At 41.6% G+C, this 12,029-nt stretch overlaps 1 long non-coding RNA gene across 1 annotated transcript; it reads right to left on the reverse strand.

Annotated features, from left to right (window-relative positions):
- Positions 1 to 498: 498 nt before the first annotated feature.
- LOC121359497 lies at positions 499 to 10,064 on the reverse strand. The gene is made up of 3 exons (XR_005956050.1): positions 10,002 to 10,064; positions 9,479 to 9,550; positions 499 to 716 (listed from the first exon to the last, which is right to left on the reverse strand). It is a non-coding gene; the product is annotated as an uncharacterized LOC121359497 (long non-coding RNA).
- Positions 10,065 to 12,029: the final 1,965 nt, after the last annotated feature.

Below are 12,029 nucleotides of genomic sequence, written 5' to 3' on the forward strand. Positions count from 1 at the left end.
AAGAGGAGTATAACCCTCACAAACTGGTCAGGCCATACCAGGAGAAAAAATTTAAAGACAAAAATGTGCTTGAACAGCAAAAGGGAGATACAAAGCTTCATTAGAAGCAAACATGGGTCTCCTTGCCAACAAAAGTCAGTTCAAGAAAAATGAAAAGAGAAGGCAAAAGTAATGGATCCCATAGGAAAAAGACTCAAGGCTGCTGAGAAAATGCTAAGGCAGCCACAAAGCTGAAAAGGTTCAGCTGGTTGCAGACACAACCTCAGTTTCACTAAGAATTGAATTTTTCCTTTAAAGTACTTGGGTTCTTTCCACAGCCCAACAGCAGGGATGGACACTCACCCAAAGGAGAAAGGAAAAAGAAAGAAAAGGAAAAAGTCCAGCCTCAAACCATCTTCCATTAAAATCCCATAGACCTTTTTTCCAAATGTAGTTTCAGTGTGTGTTAGGTAAGGCTCTAAATTCTGAATCATCACACAGTTTGATTTGGGGCTTTATTTGGTTTGGGTTTTTAGTATTAATTCACCACAAGCAGGTATGCTGAAGGGTTGTTTTATGGACTAATTTACAAGGATAGCCTAAAATCCAAGAAAAATCTTGGACATCAGAGAGAAAAAGCAGATGAATCCAGCTTTGCTCCTGAAGTATCAGGTGATGGGGTGGGAATGAAGAGCTCCATTTCCTCCTCCTTGCCCAAATCTTCCTTTTGCTGACAGCTGAAAGGTTAAAAAGTGGAGGATATTATGGTGCCTCTGCCACAAAAGAGGTGATGTGCAGGAGGAATAAGAAGAGTCTTTCCAGGTCCTATAGGCTCCAGGATTAATGAGCTGTAGTTTTTTCAGGCGTATCACATCACAAACATGAATAATTTCCATTATGACACACTTAGAAGCAATGTAGCTTTCAGAGAAACAGTTGCTCCAACTCGAAAAGGCAGGAAGGTTCAGTGGTTTGTACATGCACAAACTACAGATGTAGTCATTTTTCCATCTGTTTCTTATTTGTCACAGAAAAACTGATATAAAACAGATAACTCAGAACGACTGACAGTAGTCAGAAACGTTCTAAAGCCCACCAAGTACACTGAGTTTAATGTGTTTTACAGAAAAAGAAAATAGAATTTGACAGGGTCATTGATCACTTGAACCAGCTCAGATCAGTGTCAAAACCCATAAAAGGAAGCATCAGTAACTAGAAATAGAGAAGCAGAGCATTCCCATCACTGTGACCCCAGGCCAGCACCAGTCACCAGTAAACCCATGGTCCACACCATTCAGACTACTCAATTCTGTATTTCTTTTTATCTCCCCATAAGTTTTTATGTAGTTGTGTCTTTTCCCAACATGTTGTCAAGGAAACCCTACACTCCTATAGCTCAGTATCTAGCTCTTTATTGCTATTGACACCCCAAAATTTAGGATTTTGAACCAAGTGGTACACTGTCCTTCCCATTATGAAGGGATCTTCACTTAAACAATAAGATAGATAGAGTTAAAATGAAGCCTTTTTTGAAAGTTCAGCTCTTCCAAAACGCCTGGGAGAAACTTGCCAATTAACTCTTCTGTTTATTATTTTATTAATCATTTTACAAATCAATATTCTATTATGCTCTATGCTATCCACTGAAAAATAGCCCTGTAACCTGACTGATGTCTTGTCTTTTAGCTCTGTCTCAATTCCACTCTTAGGTTGTCTTTGAACAAGGTTGAGTTCCTCTGTAAAACAATATTTCGTGAATTTTGTGAGAGCTGCCAGCTAAATTTCAAGTGACAACCATTAAGTTGCAGTTGCACACTGCTTATATCTGTGTCATACTTTTATCTAACAGTTGTACAGATTTTCACTGGTAGAAGAGGTGCTATATATAAATGTATATACGAACACTGAATTTAGGGTGCACTGCAGGGAATGGGAGCTCTCCATCCCCTGGGGGTGCCACGGTGGTGTCCCCTGTGCCCACACCGAGCTCATGTGGAGCACGTGAGCCACATCCACACTGCAAAGCACCAGGGCAGGCTCAGATCTGGCACTTTGCCTCTCCCCTGGGGCTGAGGAGCTCTTCAGGTTCCACACAACACTCACCTGCCCCAGGAGTGCCCCGGGAGGGCTCCAGCTCTCACCACGTGCTTTAAGGCTGCAGTTCTTACCCTGAGCGCCTCATGCAAGGATAACTGCAGGGTAAAGGCAGGGAATGGTCCTGTGAAGGAGCACTCCTGGCAGAGAGAAGTTTATTGTTGCACTGGACTTGGATTTCAGCTGTCTGTCATGGTGAGAGGTATTTCTGTTCCTCTCTCCTTCGGGTCTCATGGAGCTTTGCTTTTATCTGTCGTCAAGGAAACACCAGGGTTTTTTCGCCTTGCTCATTAATGTCTGCATTTTTGTTTCCATAGCTACAAAGGAACCTTAGTGTTTTAAAATAGCAGTAATTGGATTACTATGACTTTTTCAAATTTATTGACACCATTAATGGCTCCGATTTTCAAAAGCAGACACCGAAATTGTATCAGCAGTTTTTCAGCTATTAACATGTTATCTCCTTGTCCTGAAATCCTGGGTACATGCTCAGAAAAGTCTTCAGCAGCCAAACATTCACTGCAGCCAGACTCAGGCTGCATACGTGGTGCTCTGAGATTACTGAAAATAGTGATAGTAATGCTCTTTACTTGGATTACTTTCAATTTCTGATGGTCTCCTGCAGAGGAGTGCACAGGTTCTCTTGTGAATCTGCTCAGTATTAGCACATTACAGATCCTTTGTGATTTGACCCCAGGGAAGAATTTTTACAGCCAAGGATCTAGGCAACCCAGGATGCAGGAACATGGGAAAAGCATGAAAAATTGAGAGTACCAGCAATGTTAACAACTGGTATTACTTAGAAGGGACATAATTCATGTTTTGAAACAAAAAGTGACACTCCTGCACTGTCTGTGGCTCTATTGCCACTGCCCTGAAATTGTTCCTCTGCTGCCTTCTAGCACTTTCCATTTATTTGTTACCATTGCCTATCTGAGGTGCTCACAAAGCACCATAAGTGCATATCCTGTACCTCTGCCCTTTCTTTCCTGCCCCTCCTGCCCTCAGCTGAGGACAGAAAGCAGCTGAATTCCCTGCATGGATGTCCCATCAGCTGTGTCACCACTCCTTGTGCTGAGCCCCAGCCAGACACACACTGGAACTGGAATCAAATTAACCAACAGTTTAAAAAGTTGTAAGAGGTGGACAGATAGAATGTCCAGATGCCACCTCTTGTTTTAGAAAAACAAGCTCAAAAAAGTCACCAGCCTAAAATCTAGGCATGGCAAAAAGGTGACAAGTGGCTAAACACAAATAAGTGTGAACAAGGAAGTCCCTTTAATCTAAAATATTAGTTCCTGTTTTTCATAATGGATTTCTGTGCATCCTGCAGCTCAGACATTCTATTTCCATAGAAACAGTATCCTGTGTCTCTGAGGAGCTGCTGTAGCTGTGTGCTGTTATGGAAACAGTCCTCTGAACAGCTCAACTCATGTCTGTATTTCAGAGATTGTGTTTGTAAAGATCCATTGCTAAATTATCCTTTCAGAATTCATTTTAATAAAACTAAGTCCCTGATGTACATGGCAATTTAATAAAATCCTCAAGGCTTCTCCACATGAAAAATATAGCAATGGAAAAAACATACACATTAGAATTACCTTGCCCTTTCAATAATTACCAACCTTTGCTAATTCCTACCATCAGCAAAGGTTCGGGGAAAAGATGGGTCTGTCCTCCCCAACAATCATTAACAAAACTACCTCAGGAAAGCAAATTTTTATGTCATGTTCTGTGCAAGGGCTCCTTCACACACCCATCCTGTGTGCCAGCATGGAAATGAAGTCCAGAAGATAAGAAGGTACAGGGAGAAAATGTGGCTCACACGACTGAACTGGGAATTCTCACATTTTAATTCCAGGTGAACAGTTCTTTGTCTCAGGAAAACCATCCAAGGCAGATTTCAGAAAAGACATAACATGTGAGTTGGAAGCTCAACTCCCACTAATTTTTTCCTGGGAATTGAGTCCTTGGCTGATCCTAGAAAATCTCCTCAACATTTTCATATTTGTAACATCTGAGATACTACTACTTACATATTTCACTAGAGTTCTGTGGGCATGAGTATTTTGTATTTTCTTGAATAAAACCACAAAAGAATCAGGAGTACTAAAACAAAACAACTAAAAGGTGCTGTTGGGGCTAATAGTCAACTGTAAAGAGCTTCCTGACTAATTACATTGATTTTTTTAATGTAGTTACTGCAACTTAAGACTGTAAATTCACACTTTTTATCTTTATCTTTTTTTTTCTTTAATGAAAATCATCCACACCAAGAAGGTCCTTTCCAACCCAAACCATCCTAACAAGGTTATATCCTATCTCTTTATTCCTACACCAAATGATGGTTATTATGGCTTGTAAAGGGAACATTTCCTAACACTGAATATCTGAATATCTCTGATTAAAATTCATAATGTATAAAGAAATCCCCTAAACATAATGAATTTGTAAGCATAATTCAAACACCTCCACTGAACTTCAGGAAAGCAGGAAAACAAAATCTACTCAGAAATGTGTCAGTTTTGAAACCCATGTCTTTCCCCCTCTTGAGAGGGATGCAGTGATACCTCAGCAATATCATCATCATAATCATCTATTTTTTTTTTCCTTTCAAATATTTACAGCCTCTTTTATCAGCAAGGATTATGATATGTGACACTCTGAAACACACATTTACAAAGGGAACAAACATTCAGTTTGGAATAAGCAAATTAAATAAGTTTTAATTGTTGCTGGTACTGGGTTGTCTCCTAGTTTTGTGATTAATGAAGCTTTGTAGAGGCTTTTTATTAATATCACCATTTTCCTTAGAAGTCTCCTTGCCTGCTGCCCCCCTCACTGATGGACCTGGCAGCACCCACCCCTGTGTGAGTCCTTCTGCTCAGGAGTGTCCAGCTGGTCAGTGTTTGTTTCTCCTGTTCCTATGCTACTCATCCCACTGCACATTTCGGAGCTCCTGGCTTTGAAGACACATAGAATGCACATCTGGATTAAAAAGAAGAGCTGTGCTCTTCATCTTGCCTTTTAAAGACCTTTATTTTTAATAATTACTGCTTTACAGTATTTTGTGTTTCAGAGAGCTCCTGGATACTCCAAATTTTTTATCACTAGAAAGTGTATATAAGAATTCCTCTTATTTCTGAGCACGAAAACCAAAAATTGACACTAAGAAGCCTAAACTCCATTTTTGCCATCTTATTAATCATGAACCTGCTGGATATCCTATTGGATCAGTGCACGTGAACTGATATATATGGAGAAAGTTGGAAGTGGTTCCTAAATGACTCAATTTAGAGAAAAAAATTAATTGAGGCAGCTAGGTAGAAAGTGCTTTAATGTACACTATGCAAGATCTAGATATGAAAAATTGCATTTTAAATGGTTTTGTGAGAAGAGTAGTCAATGCTAAAACTACTTATTCCTTTAAAAATATTTTTAACTTCAGTTTGTAGCTGTCTGTTAACATTTTGGACTCCGTAACAGAGAACATATATACATCCTCAGGAGACAGATTAATCCAAGCTGACTTAATCATACTGGGATAAATTTGATGATTCTCAGTGCATGGAATTTAACTTTTTCCTTTTTTATTTATACACGTGGCTCATTCCTCTAATTATTGCTGAAACACTAAGTTGCAGACAGCTTCGTTCAGCAGCACATTAAGTCTAGGCAGTGCAATGGTGAAAAAGCTGTTTTCTCCCAAAGGAGAAATTAATCTAATTAATCATCACTAATGAAGCTGTGATAATTAACAATAATGGGGGTGGTGGAAAGCCTAGAAGAGTCTGAGGGCTGAGTCCAGGCTGTGAGGATTTTACTTGCAGTCCTTCACAAGTGCAACACACCCAGGGCTGCTCTGCAAATGGATTTTTAACAGCTCAGATGTTCTTGTAATATTTACTAAATTCTTAGACCCTCTTCAAGTTGTTGCATATGTTTGACTCAAATCTTCTTGGTCTGTGTGTAGCAGGTTTGTGCAGGCCTGTTAAATGTGTTTGGCTTTGGATCAGGACAGAATGGAGTGGAGTTCTCTTGCAGGATTTCCAAGATTATAAGTATTCCCACATATTCCTCTCACTTTTCTTTAAGTGTTGTAATATTTCACAGCTAAGTACATAAAAAAGCCCCCATGGCCTGGGGTGTCAGACAGTGGCTACAGGAAATGCAGATTCAAGCACTTTATCAAGCTGGACTCTCAGAGGTTTGATCACATCATCTCATGGCCTTTGATTTTGATTTTTTCTAAATGGAATTTATGGCTTTTACATTAGTGGAGATTTTGTGGAGTCTGCTTACTTTGCAGTTTAATATGTTATTAGAGCATACCATGAAAGAAAATACTTTTGTCCCAACTGTGCATGAAGAGTATTCTGTTACTTTATTTGCATGGAAGATCCTTGCACTATGTTTCCATCATAAACTCTCCTATTTGATTAATATGTTTTATTTATTTTCATTTTATAGTTTATCCCTTAGGTTGGATGAAATGAACTCATGAGAACCACTCAGAAGGCTGTTTGGAAGAGAGAAGTATTTTCAGTGAAGCTACAAACAGGAAACCACCAGTATCCAGATAAGATATTAAAAATTTAAAACTGTCAAAGCACCTCATCCCCAGAAGGACAAGGATCATTTCAGGTGCAGTTTTTGACTTCCATGCTTGCTGTTTCCCTGTGAGTCGTCAGGCCTGTCCAAACATTTCTTGTCAGTTTGGGGCTGGGAACTCCCACTGTCAGGCCCAGATGAGAGGCTGGGACTGAGCCTTAAGTTGCTGCTCCTCGTAAAGATCTGAGGACTGCAGTCCCAGAGAGGAGGTTTTGTGTTCTCAGTTCCTGAGACTGGATCCCCTCCCTGCAAAGCAGTAACAAATACAATCCCAGCACTAAGGACAGCAGAAATACTCTTAAATCCAGGATCCACCTGTTCTCTGGCCCACAAAACTTACAAGAAAAACAATTTAATGGCTTGCCTTCACCAGAGCTGTGTGGTCAGCCTGGTGAAGCCTACATGCCTCAAGGCTGTTTGGTTTATTATTGATTTGATCATTGTCTTGGTGACAGTTAAGATGTCAGCACTGATGACTAAGTGGCCACTTCCATGTGGTACTTTGTGTATGACAAAGTCACAACTTTTATTTCCAGGTTGTGATTTCTTTAAACCATGTCCAAAGATAGCTGATGGAGCACAAGATTTCTGAAACAAAGAGTTTGACAGAAATGTTGGACAAGGGAGCAAAGTCTGAAGACTGTGAGTTATGTTTGTGATTTAACACATAATTCTGACCACGACCTGTCCTCACTGATCCTTCAGGCTTTGCACTGAAAGATGCACCCAACAAATGTTTGAGACCACAGTGATTTTATAAGAACTGTTATCATCTTGTGAATTACACAAGAATCACTGGGAGAGAAACATAATTATCTCCAAACAACACAAAATCATCAGCATTTTCAAAGTACTTTAGAATTTGTGGTTTTGTCTTTAATTGTGCTGTTACTGTGCTTGCTCATGAGTTGTGGGTGATAACATGTGATTATCATCTGCCTACTTGATCACATGCACATTTGTGATGCTTGCAAGAGCAAACATTATTGGCTGGGATCTGTCACATTCTCAGTTCCAGAGACTGTTTCCCAGACAACAGCACAGTCCCCTTGATCCACCAGCCCTGCACCACTGTGGACCTGTGCTCAGTCTAACACCTGGTGGCAGCTGCTGCTCCCACTCCTGACACAGACAAGATGTTTGTAGAGCCATAATCCAACTGCCTGAACTCTGCAAATCAAGGAAACTGCAGAACCTAAATTAAAAAGTCAAAATGAGTCAAACAGCACCTACCTTGTTACAAATTCTGAGTCAGTTTTTAAATTGAAACCAGATCTTTCCTTGCCAAAAGCCATTTAAGGGCCATGTACTACCTGTTTAAGTCCTCTGCTGCCAAACATAAAGGCAAGCACAGCTGTGTAAGGTGGTAAATCATTTCTCTGTAGTAATTGGAGTGTGTTAAAACAAAGGAGCCCAGAGGGCAGGTGGAAGAGTGAGTGTCAGAAGCAGCTCAGGCCAGCTGGGTGGGATCCTGTGTGCAAGGCCTTTACACTTTGGATGTTGTCAGGTGGGCGAGGAAGCTGATAAGAAAAATAATTATTTGCATTCAAATTATATAAACAGTGCCAGAGCCTGGTTAGTGTAGGCAGTGTTAGACAGAGTGTTTCCCAACTGCAGGAGATGTATCACATGCTGGGTGAGGAAGGTATATGAGGCAACAGCACTCTGAAGGTGTGCTGCTCTAAGCCTCTTGGCACATTTTATGGCAGAAGAATAAAATAAAAAGGATCTGAAAATCAAATGGTTGTCCCAGATCATTCTATTTAAAATGCACATTTTTAATGTGACCTAACTTAAACTCTGTGTTGTGAAGGAAAGATAATGTCTGGGTTTGAATTTATCAGGGGGAAGGGGGCAGGGTATTGGTGGGATTTGGAAAGGGTTCTTCAAGGTGTGCAGGGGCATTTGGGGAAGGGAGAGATGTTAAATGGCAGGTAACAAAATCTCAGTCTCCCCTTGATGACTGAGTGGCTGTAGCAGCAGTGTAGCAGTTTCACCAATCAGCAGTTCAGATCTCAAGCTGTCCTTCCACATCAGGTGGCCACAGGTTTCTGAAGATCTTATCACTAATTTTTTTGTTTTTAACTTGTTAAGAATGACTTCAAATGTAAATGGAATATTAAATTATTTTGCTTATTGATCCTGTGATGCTCGGTGTGAATACCCTGTAGGTTTGCAGAGGGACTCTCTGGGGTGTGCCATTGCTCTGTGGGCACCATGGGAGATCCACAGGAGGATCTATGGGAGATTTACCACCTTCTATACACTCTTCCATATCACTTCTGACTGCAACTCTGCCTTTCAGAGCAAATCCACAGTCAAGATGAAGAGGCCATTTTCTCTCCAACCAAAGACTGCCTAAAATTTTTTAAACATATCCCTCCCTCACCTTCTCAAGAAGTTGAGAGCTTCTTCAACTGCATTCTGTGAATTATGTCCTTGGCTTTTCCATTAAGTACCAAAGGTTCTTATCTGACTGAGTGCACAGGTTCACAACAGGACATTTGCACTCTGAGTTGCTCTCAGGTTACCTGAGACCAGCCTTACTGAAATCACATCCCAGAGAGTTGTGCAGTGTAATTGTAGCTGTGGTGACCAATATCTGCAAAGGGGAGAAAAGCTGCTTCATCACAGATGAGGACTTGTGCAAATTGAAATCTAAAAGCCTGTTCTCACAGGGACACACAAGGAGTGCAATACACAGACAACACATGTGATCCAGCCCCCTCTCGTGGTTTTTCCACACAGAAGGCAGGAATCAACTCAAACTGATTTCTTAGTAATGATAAAACACCTGCATCTCTTCTCTGAAAGCTGATATGGTTACTGGCATTCCACCTCTTCTTAGGGAGTGATAGGTATTAGTCTGAGGACAGAAAATTAAAATATTTTAAAAATTTTATTTGTATTTCCTAGGCAATTTGATGGCTATTTCTGGTAGAATATGAAGGACTAAGGGAAGGGGATTTGTTGGCTATTTCTATGAGCTGTTTTTTCCTCAAACTGAGGGAGGAAGTAAATACTACAGGATAGAAAACAAAACTCTCCTGGTCAACTGCTAAAGTGCAGAAACAAACACAGGCATTTGGTTGTCTTACACTGCTCTGTGTTACAATTGAGTTGAACTGAATTGCATGATACAAACAAGTCAGTGTTTGTCAGTGGGTGAAGAACAAATGCACTGAACTGAGAGAACTGCTGCAGGTCTGGCTAAAGCCAAGCTGGTTCCAGCATTGGCCAAATCAGCCCTGATCAGTTGTTCTTGCTCTGCAGCACCAGCACGGCCTCCCTGTCATTTCCCCATGCCATTTACTCACTGTGCAAACAGAAATTGAGGTGCTTGTTCCTCACAGGGCTCGTCCTGGCCATGTGAAGAGCCGTCCCAGAGCAACACGAGCAGCAGCCCCAGGACAGAAATAACTGTCCTCAGGTGGCACCAGGGCCAGCTCCCCCAGGCTGGGCAGAGCTGCAAGCAGCTGCACTGGGGCACTTTGGCAGAGCAGCTCCCCTGCCTGAGGCTCTGAGGTTTATGGAGCTCAGGAGTGCTGTTTGCTGCATCCTGCTCCTTCCCCTCTGCCCTGGGACAAAGGAGGGCTCCAGGCCTCAGTGATGAGGAATTTGGGACAACACCTGTTCTGAAGGAAGGTGAAGGGCTTTGGGGTGGGAGGCCAGATTGCTGCAGCAGTGGGGAGCACTGTCAGGACTCAACATCAGCAGTTGAACCGCTAATGCTTGCAGAGGAGGTAAAACTGGTAAAGAATGCTGGTTACTTCAATAAAAACACGTTTTCAGTACTGAAAGGGAAATATTTTTATTCCATTTATGTTTCACTAAAGAGAGAAAGAGATGCACCAAAGCATGTTAATCTCTGCTACAGTGTGAGCTCTGTTCTGATCTAATAAATGTCTCATCATGGAAACTCATTTGTGCCTAACACCACTTCTCCAGAATGTTCTGTAATGGTGGCATTTCCCCACTGGTGTCTTCTTTAGATATTGATCAGAAATCTGGAAGGATCAAAATTACTTGAACAAAACTCCTATTAAAGTATGGGCAAAGCTAGAGGAGCTGGTACCACCCTGCAGTGAGGTATTGCTGTGTTTTCTTTCTGTCAATGAACGTATTTGTTTATTAAAAGCACCATTTGATGTGACCTTGTCATGCAGGGATGCATTATGACTTGCCAGGACTTAATGAGCCAATTCTGGAAGCACTGAAAGGGAGTTTTGCTATCCAACAAAGTTTTCTCTGAAAAGTACATTCAGGAAAATACAGCCAAGCATGAGGAGGCTGATACTGAATTGACAGCTGATGAAAGAGTGTTTATAGCTGGGCAGCCATGAGGAATTGTATCATGGAAGTCACTGAAGAGGTATGTCTGGAAAAGAAAACACTGACAATTTTCTACCATTACAACTGCCAGATTGACAGAGGGAGTGGGAACTTGTTTTTCCAGCTCAAGAAAAGAGCAAGACTTTTGAATGGTTTTCATTAATTTTGCCTGTGAATACCAATATTTCACACCAATAAAACTTGGATTTCAGATCAAGGAACTTGTGCTGTGTTACTGCAGCACAGCCATATTTCAGAATATGACAGGGGGGGAAATACACCACAAAATACAATTTTCTTAAGTATAAAAAACAGTCAGACCTCAGCTGCCATGTGAAAAGTGCAGAGTTGTGATAAGGAAGCAGGGCAGACAGCAGAGCCGTGGCAGGGAGCACAGCAGGTGAGCTCAGAGCTGTCCCCTCTCACCGCTCCTGTGTCAGTCCCCTGCAGTGTCACCTCTGCACAGCTCAGCTCTGCTGACCCATGAGCAATGGCACTTCAGGCTTGCATTCATTTCCCTCAGAAGTGCAGCCTGAGTCACTGCCATTGTCACCAAACCCTTTCCAGGGTGGAATTCAGTGACATTTCGTGCTGCAGAGCGGCCTGGTTGATCTCTGGGGCAGGGCTCTGAACCAGGGTGGCGTTTGCTTTCCTAATGGACACACAATACCTGTATTTTTACGTAATAGTGCAGGCCTGATTGGGTTTGACAATCTGGGAGACCAGGAATGATGTGGATACAATGCTGGAGATAAAGAGACTTTGGGGTTGTCAGTTATTTCCTGAGATTTATGCGTTTTGGTCAAAATTATGATGTTTTTATCATAAGGCTGCTTAAAGGGGACAAGTCACAGCTCCCTGCTGGCAAAAAGGGGTCTGGCAATACAAAATCTTCATGCCTCATTGAGCAGATAAATTGTTTGGGACCCCAGAGCACTTTCCCACAGAATTCATCGGGCAATTTCCAGTATTTCTTAGCCATGCCAAGGGGATTGCTCTGCCAAAATCTGAAA

This window comes from Pyrgilauda ruficollis, unplaced genomic scaffold (genome assembly GCF_017590135.1).
Source record: "Pyrgilauda ruficollis isolate IOZ18807 unplaced genomic scaffold, ASM1759013v1 scaffold45, whole genome shotgun sequence".
Taxonomy (NCBI): Eukaryota; Metazoa; Chordata; class Aves; order Passeriformes; family Passeridae; genus Pyrgilauda; species Pyrgilauda ruficollis.